Here is a 15,097-nt window from a genome sequence, read left to right as displayed (position 1 = left end):
GAAACACAGTCTCTCTGGATCTACTTCGTGGTTGATGCAATATAAGAAAATGATTATTAATTCACTATATTCAGCTTAATGTTTTATTTACAGTTATGTATTTCCAGTTTGAGAATTTTAGTAGTTAGTGAGAATGAATTAGACATCCATGGATTGAAGCTCTCAAAGCATACCATCAGTACTATATATAAGCATGAGTTAGGGTTAAACTAGTATGGCGTGCCTGGCTGGCTCAGTGCAAAGAGATGTAACTCTTGATCTTGGGGTCATGAGTTCAAACCCCACTTTGGGTGTAGAGATTACTAAAAAAAAAAATAAACTTAAAAAAGATTAACTAGTTTGGAGGAAATACCATTTAATTTGCTTAGTATGCTCTTTTTTGAAATTATCTATAAAATCATTTTCTTAAAAGCAACAAAATAATCAGTTTAGTGAGTCTTTTAAATGATGCTGGATTAAAGTTTTCCATAAACAAAAGCTACAACTATTCTTAGTTTTAAACAGATATGTGAGTTATAGGAAATAAGTAATATAGCCTTTATGTAAAAAAATAACTTTCAGTGGTTTCACTTTTATTTTTAAAAGGAATATGTATTCATTGATGAAACATGGGAAAAATACAGAAAAGTTCAAGAAAAAAATCATAATCTGCAGTCCATAAATAATCATTGTAAATAGTTTATTTCTTTTTAGTCTTATTTCCATGCATATACATATTTTTCCATGCTTGGGATTGTATTGTTCATATGGTTTCATATCTGGCTCTTTTCTACTTAACGTCACAGCTTACACTTCATTAAAAAAATAAAATTGTGACATTGCTATGCTCTTGGTCAGGAACTCCTCCCCCCTTTCCTTTATTTCCTGCTAACGAGTGACAAGGAGTGACAAGCCGAGCATTTTGTCCTTGTCAGCAGTGCACTACCCTGGGTAGAGATTGGATGGGTTAGCGACCTCCAGCTTTATACACAACAGGGCCTTATTTTTAATGAATCTGGTTTTCTTTTGAAACTCCTAACCAAATCTTAGATTTTAGAAGAGGCAAGAGATGAACCCAGAGGAAAGCAACACAAGTGGTTAAGGGGACATCTGATGAAGGAACGAACTAGGGTTGCTTTCCCTCAATATGGAGAATGGTGACTATGGGACTGTCAGGGGGAACCAGGGCATTATGTTTAGTTTGCCCTTCAGTATTATTCTGGTATCTTCTGTGGCCCCTTTGCTCCCTTTCACCTTTCTCCACCTGCTCTGTTTCCCGGGAGCCTGGACCAATGTACTGCTCCCCCAGCTCTCTCACCCTTTGACTGTCATTTGGGTTTGGCCAATGGGGGGCTCTGATGGGAAATGGGAGGCAGGGTGGAGAGTGACGTTTGCGTCTTCACTCCCTGGCTCCCTCCTTGTGGGGTCACTGCAGGCTGGCTGCGTCGCTCCATGGAAAGCCACAGCTCCGGCTAAGCACGCTTCTCCATGTGACTCTCCCTCTCTCTGGCTTCTGGAAATCAGTCACTCTCCTCATCCCTTCAAGCCTGTGGTCCATTGTTACTAGTTCCAGGCACCGCAGCACCCCTGTGGTTTCCCTACACACTGCTCATCTTTTAAACAATCCTTTCAGTAAACTCTCCTTCAATTACCCAGTTTGAGGGGGCCTTCTCTTTCCTGCCAAGACAGACTGATAGAAACATTCAAACCATACGTCCCTCTCCCAACGCTAGAGTACTTCATTCAGTCTTCAGAATTAAACCGATACCTGCGTTTTCGTAGCAGGGTCATTTAGGGATAATAAGTGTATAAATAACGGATCTCCAGGTCCAGCGAGTGGCTATTTATACTGGCCTCGACGGGGTGTCGATGGTGATGACACACATGGTAATAATAGTTCTTGTCCTTTATGCTCCAGAGTGACGCCTGAGCCCGGCACTCTTCCCAGCTGGGCCCAGGCCTCCAGAACAAGTCAGCAAGGTGGCTTCTGTTCCCATTTCAGAGTTGGATAAATCAAGTATGTAGGGGTGCCTGGGGGGCTCAGTCGGTTAAGTATCTGCCTTCAGCTCGGGTCATGATCCCAGCCTCCTGGGATCGAGTCCTGCATTGGGCTCCTTATTCAGTGGGGAGTCTGCTTCTCCCTTTCCCCCTACCCCCTGCTCATGATCTCTCTCGCTCGCTCCCTCGCTCTCTCCCTCTCAAATAAATAAATAAAATCTTTAAAAAAAATTTTTAAATCAAGTATGTAGAAATATAGGTAACTTTTACCTACTATCACACAACTAATATATCACGTCCATTCCCTCATCTCCTTCTAGTCTTGACTCAAATGACATTTTCTCGGCCTGGCTCCGTGCGGGCGAGTGACTTGTAATGTTCTATCCCGTTCCCTGCTCTGTTAGTCCTTAGCACTCCTCACCACCTAACCTACTATTTGCTTTCCTCATCTATCTTATTTAACGTTTGTCTCATTCCACTCGCGTGGAAGCTCCATGAGCGCAGGGATCCTTGTTTTCCTCACTGCTTTCTCCCAGCACTTACAGCAAGTCCCCGCACACAGCGGGGGCTGAATGGATCTTTCTGAATGAGTAAATGATGATGTTGGCACCCAGAGCCAGGGCTGCCAGACTTGAAGGCATTGTTTTCCTACGACACCCTCCCTTAGCACGCCACAATCAAGGTAGTCAGATAATCGCCTCAAAGACAAAAAACAATGGCCTTATTTTTTTCACTAGACACAACCATTATANAGGATCACGCCCCGAGCCGAAGGCAGACGCTCAACCGCTGTGCCACCCAGGCGCCCCAATGGATCTTTCTGAATGAGTAAATGATGATGTTGGCACCCAGAGCCAGGGCTGCCAGACTTGAAGGCATTGTTTTCCTACGACACCCTCCCTAGCACGCCACAATCAAGGTAGTCAGATAATCGCCTCAAAGACAAAAAACAATGGCCTTATTTTTTTCACTAGACACAACCATTATACAACTGACTGTGACTGCAGCATAAGATAGCTAATGAAAGAAAACAAAATGATGTTCATATATTTGTTTTCAAAAGTGTGTTTACTATCAAACGCCCAGACGGATGGTAAGGCCATGTGGGCTTTGACAGAATGAGGTGCCACTGAGAATGCCAAGGAGAAGAACACTGAGCCATGGATCTGGGTGCAGACAGCAGCCTCCCACTGTCGGCTCGGTGCAGGTGCGCACGGAGTGAATGGAGGCTTTCTTCAGGGTCAGGGAAGCTGGATGACACGGGCAAGCAAGCTGAGCAAGTGTGGCCAACTTTGGGAAGCGTGGGTCTAGAAGGGGCAGACGTTCTGGAATTGAATCCTGAATACTTCCTTGTTCTTCCTCTTCAGATGCTTTATGCTCCACTTCCCATGACTCTTGGAGCTGGAGCCATCTTGTCAGTTCAGATGAGAGAATAAACATTAGAGGTCGTATCACCCCCAGGCAGGGCTGGACCGGCCAAGAAATATCCAAAAATGGGAATGCTTGCTTATCATTCAAAGGAACACGTAGCAATGGAACCACACTAGCCTACAAGGAGTTAATCAGCACTATCTTAAAGGCTTAATGAAATCTCTAACATTAAAAAAAAAAAGTATTTTTTCAGATTCTAAGTCTCTTGAGATAGACTAGACCTCAGGGGAACAGGCTAAGTGGCACTGAAAGTTTTTAAGTAGTGTCTGCTAACGCGGCCTTATAACCTCCCATCAGTGGTGTCCGTCTTCTCAGGAGACCCCTGCTAGCATGACCTCATGGGCCTCTAGTCAACGGTGTCCACCTTTTCAGGAAACCCCAGCCCCCAGTTTCGCCTTTAAAGACCCTCCTTTGCAAGCCAGTGGAGAGTTCAGGACTTTTGAGCACCAGCTCCCTGTCCTCCTGGGTAGCGCCACACTAATAACTCGCCTGTCTTTCTTCACTGCAGAAGCGTGGTGTCAGTTTTTATTGGCTTGTTGCATATCAAGTGGACAAACTCTCATTTCATTCAATTATAATCTTACTTAGGAAGAAGGGAAGGAAATAATAGTTCATGAATGGATTGATGGTAAGAAATAAGTGTAGCATGGGGCACCTGGATGGCTCCATTGGTTGGGCGATCAACTCTTTGATTTCGGTTCAGGTCATGATCTCAGTGTCCTGGGATGGAGCCCCGTGTTGGTCTCTGGGCTGAGCGTGGAGCCTGTTTGGGTTTCTCTCTCTCCCCCTACCCCGACCACCCACTTCCTGCTCTCACATGCGTGCTCATTCTCTCTTCTAAAAATAAATAAAAAGTTTTTAAAAAGAAAAAAGCATAGCAGAAAGCCATGCTTTCCGACTATATATTGTCCGTGAAGGTGATTATTACCAGGTGATTTGAGCATGGGCTGTGGCCTCAGGCGTACGTGGGTTTACCTGCCTGCTCTGCCACTCACTTGGACCTTGGGTAAGTTAGTCAACCTTTCTAGGCCTCAGTTTCCTTGGTTATATAACTGGGTAATAATGGTACTTATTTCATTGTTGTAAGGATTATAAAAGATAATCCTTATACCCAGTACATAAGAGGGACCCAATAAATTAGTGCTCAAAATTACAGTCCTTGGGACGCCTTGGTGGCTCAGTCAGTTAAGCATCTACGTTCGGCTCAGGTCATGATCCCAGGGTCCTGGGATTCAGTGCTGCATCGGGCTCCTTGCTCAGCAGGGAGCCTACTTCTCCCTCTGCCTGCCACTCCCCCTGCTTGTGCTCACTCTTTCTCTCTGACAAACAAATAAATAAAATCTCTTAAAAAAAAAAAATCATAGTCCTGTACTGATAACCGGATTCTAATGGAGTGGTCTACTGGCCAGAGGAAGTTATTTTCTCCAGCACCAGCTACCTTATCATTATACGGAGGGGAAATTTTGTTAGAAGACCTCAGGAAATTCCCCCACATTGGTATCACTGGGTGACAATTTTTCCTTCTCATAGAGAGCAGGTAGAATTAAGAGACTGGACTTTTGGTCCTGGTCCTTAAGAAAAACGTTTCCTAGATGCCCCTTCCCAGAGAGAGGCTCCCTATTGCAAAGTCTTCTTAGAGATTATTCCTGCTTGCTGTTTTACAATTCTATTAGAAATATGTTGAAACTTGTCCTTCAGTGTCTCAAATGAGATAGGAAAATTATCGGTGACTGTCACCAAGGGTCTGTAATTTACTCCCTGCCAGAAAGTAATGAATTGGGCCAAACTACCTCCCCCTCGGGAGCTAAAGCCTAGCAGGCCCACTGGACTCATCTGCAATGCATGAATATGCCCGGTTTTGTCTATTGCCGTTAGCTACTAACCACATGAGGCCATTCACATTTAAATTGGTTAAACAAAAGAAAAAATTCAGTTTCTCAGTTACATTAGCCACTGGTGGCTACTATACTGGATAATGCAAATATAGAAAATTTCCATCATTACAGAAAGTTCTTTCGAGTATGCCACTTTAGAAGTTGTTGTCAGCTTGAGGCCCAGATCCATTCACACAAGTGAAAAGTCCCATTTTCAGGCTGCAAGCAGTGGGGCTAAAATCTGAATATTGCTTAGCCTTGAATCTCAAGGGGAAAATAAAAGACTGTAAAACCCTTTCCGCTGGACTCTTAGTGTCCCTGAACTGTCATGTCATCGTGACTTTTAAAAAAGGAAGTATGATCTAGCTCAGAGAGAGAAATCCTGTCTACATTTTGCCAGATCTTAAGATCATGGTTCAAATATCTTTCAAAATACCATTTTAATGTTAAGCAGTAAATCCTAAAGAATGTTCACTCACTTCCTTGCTGAAGGGTCAAAGCTTATGTTTCAGTTAAGGACAAGGAGATTCTGGGGATTCTGAGCCACAAGAACAGGGCATGGTCCTAGAGTCCTGGGTAGATTACATGATTCAGATTGCCACATAGTACCCTGTGACCCTCTCCTTTATGTCTTGTAAACCCCCAACACATTCCCTTACTCAAGCTTAAGCCTTTCTATTCCTCTCTTTGTCTTGCCTCCTTTAATCTCCAACTTCCGGCTTGAGCCATTGGTCATTCTCAGTCATTTCCGGCTTCACCTATGGTAGTCTTGACCACAAGACCACAGAATAAAGCATCTAAAAACTAATCAGAACTTTTGCACTATAGAAAAACACAGTAAACACAAAATCTCCCGCTAGCATCTTGCCAGTGTCTTATTATGCTAAGAGTTTGCGTCCTTTCCAGTCTGTAAATTTTAAAAAGCTCCCTTTTGTTCCTTTAACCCCAGGGGTAGTTGAGCTTTAGGAAAGAAGGCATGAAAAGACCTGTTCTGCCACATTCGTAACCTTGACTGACCCACGGTTTCATGGTGGGGGACTGCATCCTCAGTGCCAAATAAAATGAGAGTGGTTTCTGAATAGAAGCATGGAAGAGTCTTAAATCATCCAAGCAAACAAGAATGATCCCATTTCCAAATAAAGTTACAAGCAAGGTGGTTGCCCCGCAGTTTAGTTCAAGGACTAGTAAACTCCCCATGCTGGTGTTTGTGAAGCTCTTTCCATTTTAGAAAAACAGCCCAATGGTCCCTCAACCATCTCATTGTGCAATTTACAGTTTTCCTCCTGGGCCTTGCCAATCCTTAGGATGATGTGTGCCCACTCACAGAGTGCTGTCCCTGCTTCTGGAAAAAACACACCGTGGCCCAGTGGTCTTCGGAACCTGCAAAGCTGTGGACGCTTCTCTCCAAATCCAACCAGAAGCCCAGCATATAAAAGAGGTAGCAGGGAAGCTGCTGGGGTTGAAGGGGGGAGTCCTAGCCTGTCCCCACCTCGTCTCTAAGGAAACACAAGAGCTTGCAGAGCTCTGTTAGGACTTTACTGTCCAGATGGACTCACTGGAAACCTTATATCAGGCATTTCAATGTCAAGGATGCTCGGATTAGGAAGATTATCATCTGTCACTTGCAAAGAAGTTTATAAAGAATATCAGGAACCACTACCTCCACGACAAAGCATGCTCATAGATTCCAAGATTAAAAAGAATCTTTTATCCATGTATTTATGTTCTTCTCCACTTGTGCAGAAGAGTGGATTGTAGGCAGCTTTAATATGGGTCATTGCTACTGTCTTTACCTTTATGGTATAAGACAGTGGCTTCTGAGTGTGTATCGACAAATGTCCATAAGGCCAGTAAATGACCACATGGAAGATTTAGGAAAAGGCTAATATCTTATTTTCAATTTACATAACATTTTACGACTTATTACTTAAAGATGATCACCTTTGCATTTTATCTAAAAATGCATAGTATTTTTTTAAATGCATAGTACTAGGCGAAGAAAAAGTTGATATTGGTGCTAAGGACAGCTTCACGACACTAGAAAAAAAGAAGAAAAATGATCATGGGATTTTTATGATGTTCTCAAATGTGACTTTCATGTCCTAAAAAGATTATTCAAGGTCTTTTCTGTTTTTATTTATATTTTAAATTATAATGTTAAAAGATTTGTTCTTAAGATTTCAATTTACAGGGGTGTGTGGGTGGCTCAGTTGGTTTTGGCTCAGGTCATGATCTCAGGGTTATGAGATCAAGCCCTGCATTAGGCTATGCACTGGGTATGGAGCCTGCTTAAGATCCTCTCTCCCCCTCTTCTTCTGCCCCACCCCCCAAAAGAAAGAAAGAAAGAGAGAGGGGCGCCTGGGTGGCTCAGTCGTTAAGTGTCTGCCTTCAGCTCAGGGCATGATCCCAGGGACCTGGGATCGAGCCCCTCATCAGGTTCCCTGTTCCATTGGGAGCCTGCTTCTTCCTCTCCCACTCCCCCTGCTTGTGTTCCCTCTCTCACTGGCTGTCTCTCTCTCTCTGTCAAATAAATAAATAAAATCTTTAAAAAAAAAAAAAAGAGAGAGAAAGAGAGGGAGGGTGGGAGGGAAGAAAGAAAAGATTTCAACTTATACATCTTATTGCATTTACAAATCTAGAAGAGTTCAGTGATCACTTCTAATAGAGTTTTACAGCTTAAATAATCTTTTAAGCATTTAAAATTGCATTTGTAATATTAATATATTTAATTTTTGTGCTTTAATTGTCTGGTTACCAAACATTATTAGATACTTACATAATTCTTAAATTTACTAAATTAAATTTCTAAAAATGGTTAAAATTAAATTCTTTTAATTATCCAATTACTGCTTATAATCCAAGAAAAATTACCTTATTTCTCTGAGGTCTAAATCAACCAACCCAATTAACTTTTTCTAAATTGGAATCACAATTTGCTAGATACCTTAACATACCAAATTCTTAACTGCTCCAAGTACTCAAAATACCAAATATACATAGATTACCCTAAATTTAACATAAAAGTATAAATAACTTGGAGTTTACTTGCTTCATCATTTCTATATTTAATCATAAGTCTTTCCAATGAGGAAATAACTATGTCAGCCCTAGCACACTAAAGTTTCCTTTTGCACCAAGAAAGCTTCTGTCCAGATCACAGGACTTGATTATTTTATTTAATCCTAATGGATCACATGGAACCTGAGCCTTATTAATAGTGGTCATACAGGTTTCCAGAACTTTCAAAAAGACTGAGTATCATATCATTACCTAATTCTTCCCACTATTATTAGAAATCTGTAACTCAACTCAAAGTATAACTCTTGCATTTCTTTGGCTCTCCTAAGACATAAATGTGATTTTATTTAATTCTGCTTGTCTTGAGGGTGGTCTAATTGCTCACAAATAAAATCATGCTAATAACAAAAAAGCAAAGAAAAGTTTTGAAGGACCAAAAAAATGCAACTTAAAGCCTATTAGTGAAACTATAGAATTAAACACAATTTTATGGAGATGCCCTGAGCCCAGATAATTTTAGGGACACAACACAGTCACAGATAAAAGAAATAACTAAAACACTGGTTAAATGGGAACAACTTCAGACCACTTAAACTAGGGTATATCATCTAGTGGAATTGAATCATGGAAGTAAAGGGGAAGAAAAAAACAATGTTTATTTCCAGATGCACCATCAATTACCAGAAACTCGGTTTTGTCAGCACTGCTAAATATTTAGCCACATAAATTTATAGCCCTGTTACCTGATCCTGATTAAATCCAAACAGGAAAGCCCTCTGGGTTGTTATTTTAAAAAAATCCAGGACTATTTAGAGTATAAAACCTTTCTGTTTTTTGCCACAGATCGGTTTCATTAGAAAGTGCACATTTTGCGTATTTAATGTGCCCATTCATTGTATTCATCTACTTATTATTGATGTATGTTAGTTACTACTCTTACCCAAAATAATCAATGGCTTACTACATATAAGTTTAATTTGCTGTCATGTCACAAAATAGTTCAATGGAGGCTGGGGAGGGGTTGGGTTCTCCTTCACACTGTCATTCAAGGACCCAATATCTTAAATCCAGAGTCTTCCACTGAACTCTGCATCTAGCCAGCGGATGGGAGCAGGAAGAGAACACAGAGGCCTCTGAGAAAGGGTTTATGTGCTCTCCCCAGAAGTGGTCTTCCTGCTGCCTGCCTCCATTTGGCCAGAACTCAGGCTCATGGTCGCACCTCCCCGAGAAAGCGTCTACTGGACTCAGCAGGAAAGTAGAAATAACATGGTGAAAAACTGGCCAGTCTCTGCCGCATTATATCATAGCTTAATATTTAAGGTTTCATTCAGTAATAATTAAATAGATAAAATTATGATCGGAGCACACACTGATGTGGCTGAAACAGAGCTGGTATCATTTTATCATGCGTGATGACCACACCACAGCAAGAAAGTAATGATGTTTATGTTCCTGTATCCCTGAATTTCAGATGCACTGCATTTTCCACAACTATTTACAAGTTGAGATGATCTACCAGTGAAATAGATGCTGGTCAAAATGAACTGTTTCTGTTATTGTTTTTAAAGAAGACAGTTATGGTCGATTTCTGTAGAAAATGTTACCAGATCACAGTGACCACTTGATAAGAGCTCACCTTCATATAATGCTCCACTTTATAAAGTACGGGTTTACTAAAAGGGAGATAATTTATTCTGACTCCTGTTTTAGGAATAAAACACTTTCAGCCAAGCGAAGCATGGAAGAGGAGACACCAAAGACATGGAGTCTACTGCAACAGTCCAAGCAAGTGACATTGTAGGCCTCACTCAGCATGGGTTTGGGGCCAGTGAGACCAAGTTTTGAGTCCTTGATGTAATTCTGAAACCTTGAACATATTAATTAACCTCTATAAGCTTGAATTTCCTTACTTGTAAAATGGAGATCGAGTTTTCAAAGAAATGTGAGAATTACATATCTTTTCCCTCACTAGAATTGAGTGATGGGTCACATGTGGTGTAGATTGCATACTATCTTGGGTGTTGGAACCTCTTTTCAACATGTTATTTTAAGGTTAGTCATCCATAACCTCACAGTAAGGAAATATAAATAAATGAAAGCATTTCTTTATTTTTAAAACATTATTTATTATCATTTTCATTTTTAATCAAACCAGCTGGTTTTTGGTTTTGTGGGTTTTTTTAGAGTTATGCGCATGTAGTTTAACCCAATAGCTAAAGTAAGGAAGTAAATTTCATATCATCTACTTTTTTTTTTTAATAATCCCTAAATGAAATAATGGGTTAATAAGTTTGTGCAGAGTTGTTTTTTTTTTTAAGATTTTATTTATTCATTTGAAAGGGAGAGAGACAGAGCACAAGCAGGGGGAGAGACAGAGGCAGAGAGAGAAGCAGACTCCCTGCTGAGGTGGGAGCCCGATGTGGGGCTCGATCCCAGGACCTGGATATTATGACCTGAGCCGAAGGCAGATGCTTAACCATCTGAGCCACCCAGGTGCCCCCTCATATCATTTACTTTTTATCCCTAACTTACTGATTAAGAAACAACTTCTTTTTCAAGAAAAGACACATTTCAAAATATGGCGGTAGTAGTAAAGCAAATGATAACAATGGAAGTGATTCTGAAGAAACGAAGAACAAAAAGTTCATAGTAGTTTACTCAGAAGTACGATCCCTCAGGTGTTGAGCTCAATTTGTAGCCATAATTGACGTGAAGTGCTAAATCTACAGCATCCTATCTGTAGAAATGTATCAACTAATGAAGCAGTGAATCCACCAAAACTGAAGTGGCTTAAAAAATACTTACGTGCCTTTTGTATACCAAATATAAGAAATAAGTAAAAAAAAAAAAATCAAAAGAGTTCTTTGAAAGAGAGTAATGAATTAAAAACTGGACAGAAGCAGATGTTAACTATTTCTCATGGAAGCAGCTTTGCAGGCTTCTCAGAAAATCATATTTGAGGTTACTAAGCCCAAGCATCTATAGAGCTGCTGAGACGTGATTGCAAGGATGTATCAGAAAAGGTGACTTAGAAATGTTGATCAATACTGTGGTAAAGAACGTGGCTCCAATGCCCTCGTCCGATGAANGTGAAACCATAGTTCGACATATTTGGGAACAAATGAGATGGAAGGTTAACTCGTAGAAAAAAAATTAAACTAGCAAAGTGTTTCACCTTGAAACTAGAGGAATACACAAATACTCTTCACATGGCCCTCCGTTTAGCATAGGTATGATTTAAACATGACCTTGATAGGAAGAAACAGTTCTTTTATTTTCTCAGCTTCATGGCCAATAAACACAACTGTGAACTGTATAAAACTATAAAGATCACGCTGTCCATACATGTGTCTGGGGCTGGGATTTCGTGTAGGATTATATTCTGATGGCACAGCTGCAATGCCTAGAAAACATTCTGGATTAGTTACCCAGTTTTGGGAACTTGTGCCAGAATGTAAATCAACACACCCCTTCCTTCGTCAAGAAAGTTTTGCTACAAAAGCCAGCTGAACTCAATGGGAAATTCATAGATCTGAAATCCCTTTCTTTCATAGAAAGATAATTTAAATTTCATTATGATGTCAGAGGATAAGTTGTTGGACGTGGCTACTGATAAAGGATTGAAGACAAATTTGCTCCACTTTGTATAAAAATTCTAAATGAACAACCCAGGCTTGCTCAAATTACTCTGAAAATCTTCTTCCATTCTGTCAAAATACCCCAGTAATACTGGTTTCCTTACTATAAGTGTTATTAAAAAGAAGCATTTGGAAAACTTAGATGTACATTGCTACCTACAAGTAGCATGTTATCATCGACTCAACCCAGCTTGGAAAGTTAGTAAACAAGCTCATTTGTCACATAAAAACCCTTAAATACTGATATGAATGGTGCTGTTCAAATGATGCAGACAGGCATCTAATATATGGAGTCTTATTTCATTCATAAATTTTTGTTTAGTTATGACCTTGTAACAACCAAAAGTTATGAAGGTAGTAGGGACTGACTGGGTTAAATTGTCTGTACATACACTTTCAAGAGCAATATGTTCAATTTTTATAATATTCCCCTTTTTTGTTCTGCTTATTTGTATTAAAATGTGTGTCTAACAATCTAGTAATAAATGAATCTAATAAAAAATCGGACTTTTACTTTGTATGTCTTTCTTTGTAATTTTTTTTAAAGATTTTATTTATTTATTTGACAGAGATAGAGACAGCCAGTGAGAGAGGGAACACAAGCAGGGGGAGTGGGAGAGGAAGAAGAAGGCTCATAGCAGAGGAGCCCGACGTGGGGCTCAATCCCATAACGCCGGGATCACGCCCTGAGCCGAAGGCAGATGCTTAACCGCTGTGCCACCCAGGCGCCCCTGTTTTTAATTTTTTTTATTGTATTAAAAGAAGTATTCATCTGTAACAGACTGAAAATGAAAAAATACAAGAGTAAGATCCTTTACAATAAAGTATGCTGCTTTAGGGGGCCAATATGGCACCAGGGAATCCACGGGACCACGAGAGTATGCTTACTCAGAACCTACCATCCTTGTCCTCAAAGAATTCCAGCCCCAAAGGCCCTGAGGCTATGTCCAGGACCCATGCAAGCTTCTTCTCTGGGAGAATACTGCTGAGCGTGACCAGTGCTTTCAGTGTGCAAATTCCTAGACCCGAATGCTTATGAGGGTATTGGCTGAGCTAAGATATACAGGCCGTGCATGCTGAAGGCCCCTTACAGTGTGAAGTGGAAAAGAAGGAGAGAGGCTAGGGGCTAAGAGTCAGCTCATCCAGTGGTATCATGTTCTATTATGAACTGCATAGAATTCAAATTTGACCCAGATTAAGAAGATACATTTATATTGCACAGCAAAGGAAACCATCAACAAAACAAAAAGACAACCTACGGAATAAGAGAAGATATTTGCAAATGACATATCTGATAAAGGATTAATATTCAAAATATATAAGGAACTTATACAACTCAACACCAAAAAACCAAATAATTTGATTAAAAAACGGGTAGAGGAGCTGAATAGACATTTTTCTGAAGAAGACATACAGATGGTCAACAAACACATGTTCAACATCACTAATCATCAGGGAAATGCAAATCAAAACCACAATAAAAATATCACATTACACCTGTCAGAACGACTAGAATTAAAAAGACAAGAAATAGCAAGTGTTTGGTGAGGATGTGGAGAAAAAGGAACCCTCATGCACTGTTGGTAGGAATGTAAATTGGTACAGCCACTGCGGGAAACAGTTCCTCAGAAAATCAAAAATGGAAATACTATAAGATCCAATAATTCAACTACTGGATATTTACCTCAGGAAAATGAAAACCTTAATTTGAAAAGATTTATGCACCCACCCCTATGTTTATTGCAGCATTATTTACAAATGCCAAGATATAGAAGCAACCCAAGCGTCCATTAGTAGATGAATGCATAAAGATGTACTATACATCTACAATGGAATATCACTCAGCCATAAAAATGATGAGATCTTGCCATTGGCAACAACATGGATGGATCTAGAAGGTATCATGCTAAGTGAAACAAGTCAGAGAAAGACAATTACCATATGATTTCACTTCTGTGTGGAATCTAAGAAACGAAACAAATGAATAAACAAAAAGCAGAATCAGAACTATAAATACAGAGAACTAAGTGGCGGTTGCCAGAGGGAAGGGTTTGGGGCATGAGCAAAATGGGTAAGGGGAAGTGGGAGATGCAGGTTTCCAGGAATGGAATGGATATGTCACGGGAATAAAGGTACAGCGTGGGGAATGGAGTCAGTGGCATCGTGATGGTGTTGTGTGTGACAGATGGGAGCTGCATTTGGAGCGAGCACAGCGTAGCATAGAGTTGGGGAATCACCATGTTGTACACCCGAAACTAATGTAACATTGTGCCAACTATACTCAAATATTTTTAAAAAGGTCTTTCTGTCACAGCAAAATGATCTAATGTATTTATGTAACAGTTGCTAGCTTCATTTTATAACTTTAAATGTTTTGGACATTTGGAATGTGGGCCTCCATTTTGTTCTTTTGTCTGGTCCCCACAAACATTGAGAGAGGACCCATCCAGGAAATAATGAATGTTCAATTTTTGTTAAATTTTTCAATTTAACTCCATCAAAACTGGAGCCCTACATTTGGCAGTCAGCGTAGAGGGGATATTTGAAGCTGAGGGAGAGGCAGTAACGTGGGAACAGGTGAAGTCCTACATTCAGGCTTCCTGCTTTGAAACCCTTACCAGCAACCTCCTAGCTGTAGAACTTTGGACCATCTTTCTGTACCTCAGTTTTTCCATCTGTAAAATAGGATGTTAATAGCACCTACTTCATGGGATGATTTTGAGGATGAAATGAGTTCATCCATGTAAAGCACTTAGAATGGGCTTTGCCTAGAGTAAGCTTTCAATACCAAGGAAGCAGCTAAATTACGTGGGGAAGGAATACCAAGCAAGAACAGCAGACTCTCAGGGGAACTTGGAAAGAAAGTTCAGAGATATAGAAAGGGAGGAGAGAATGTCCAACTCCCCCATGGGGCCCGGCAGGTGGTAAGTAAGGGCTCAGTAAATGTGGATGGATTTGAAAAATATCCCAGGAAGATGACTGAGAAGGAGCCCTTCACACAATGAATGCAGCAGAAAGGTCAGATGGGGAAGGGAGATACCGATGAGAGCCGATTGAATTCACAGTCAGGAAATACCTTTAAAAGGATGTTTCATCCCACAGGAAGTGAGATTGCAACAGATTAAGGAACAAGTGGGTAGACATTTCTCTTTTTAGTTT

This window comes from Ailuropoda melanoleuca, chromosome 15 (assembly GCF_002007445.2).
Source record: "Ailuropoda melanoleuca isolate Jingjing chromosome 15, ASM200744v2, whole genome shotgun sequence".
NCBI classification, from domain to species: domain Eukaryota; kingdom Metazoa; phylum Chordata; class Mammalia; order Carnivora; family Ursidae; genus Ailuropoda; species Ailuropoda melanoleuca.
Note: the sequence above shows the minus strand (reverse complement) of the source record.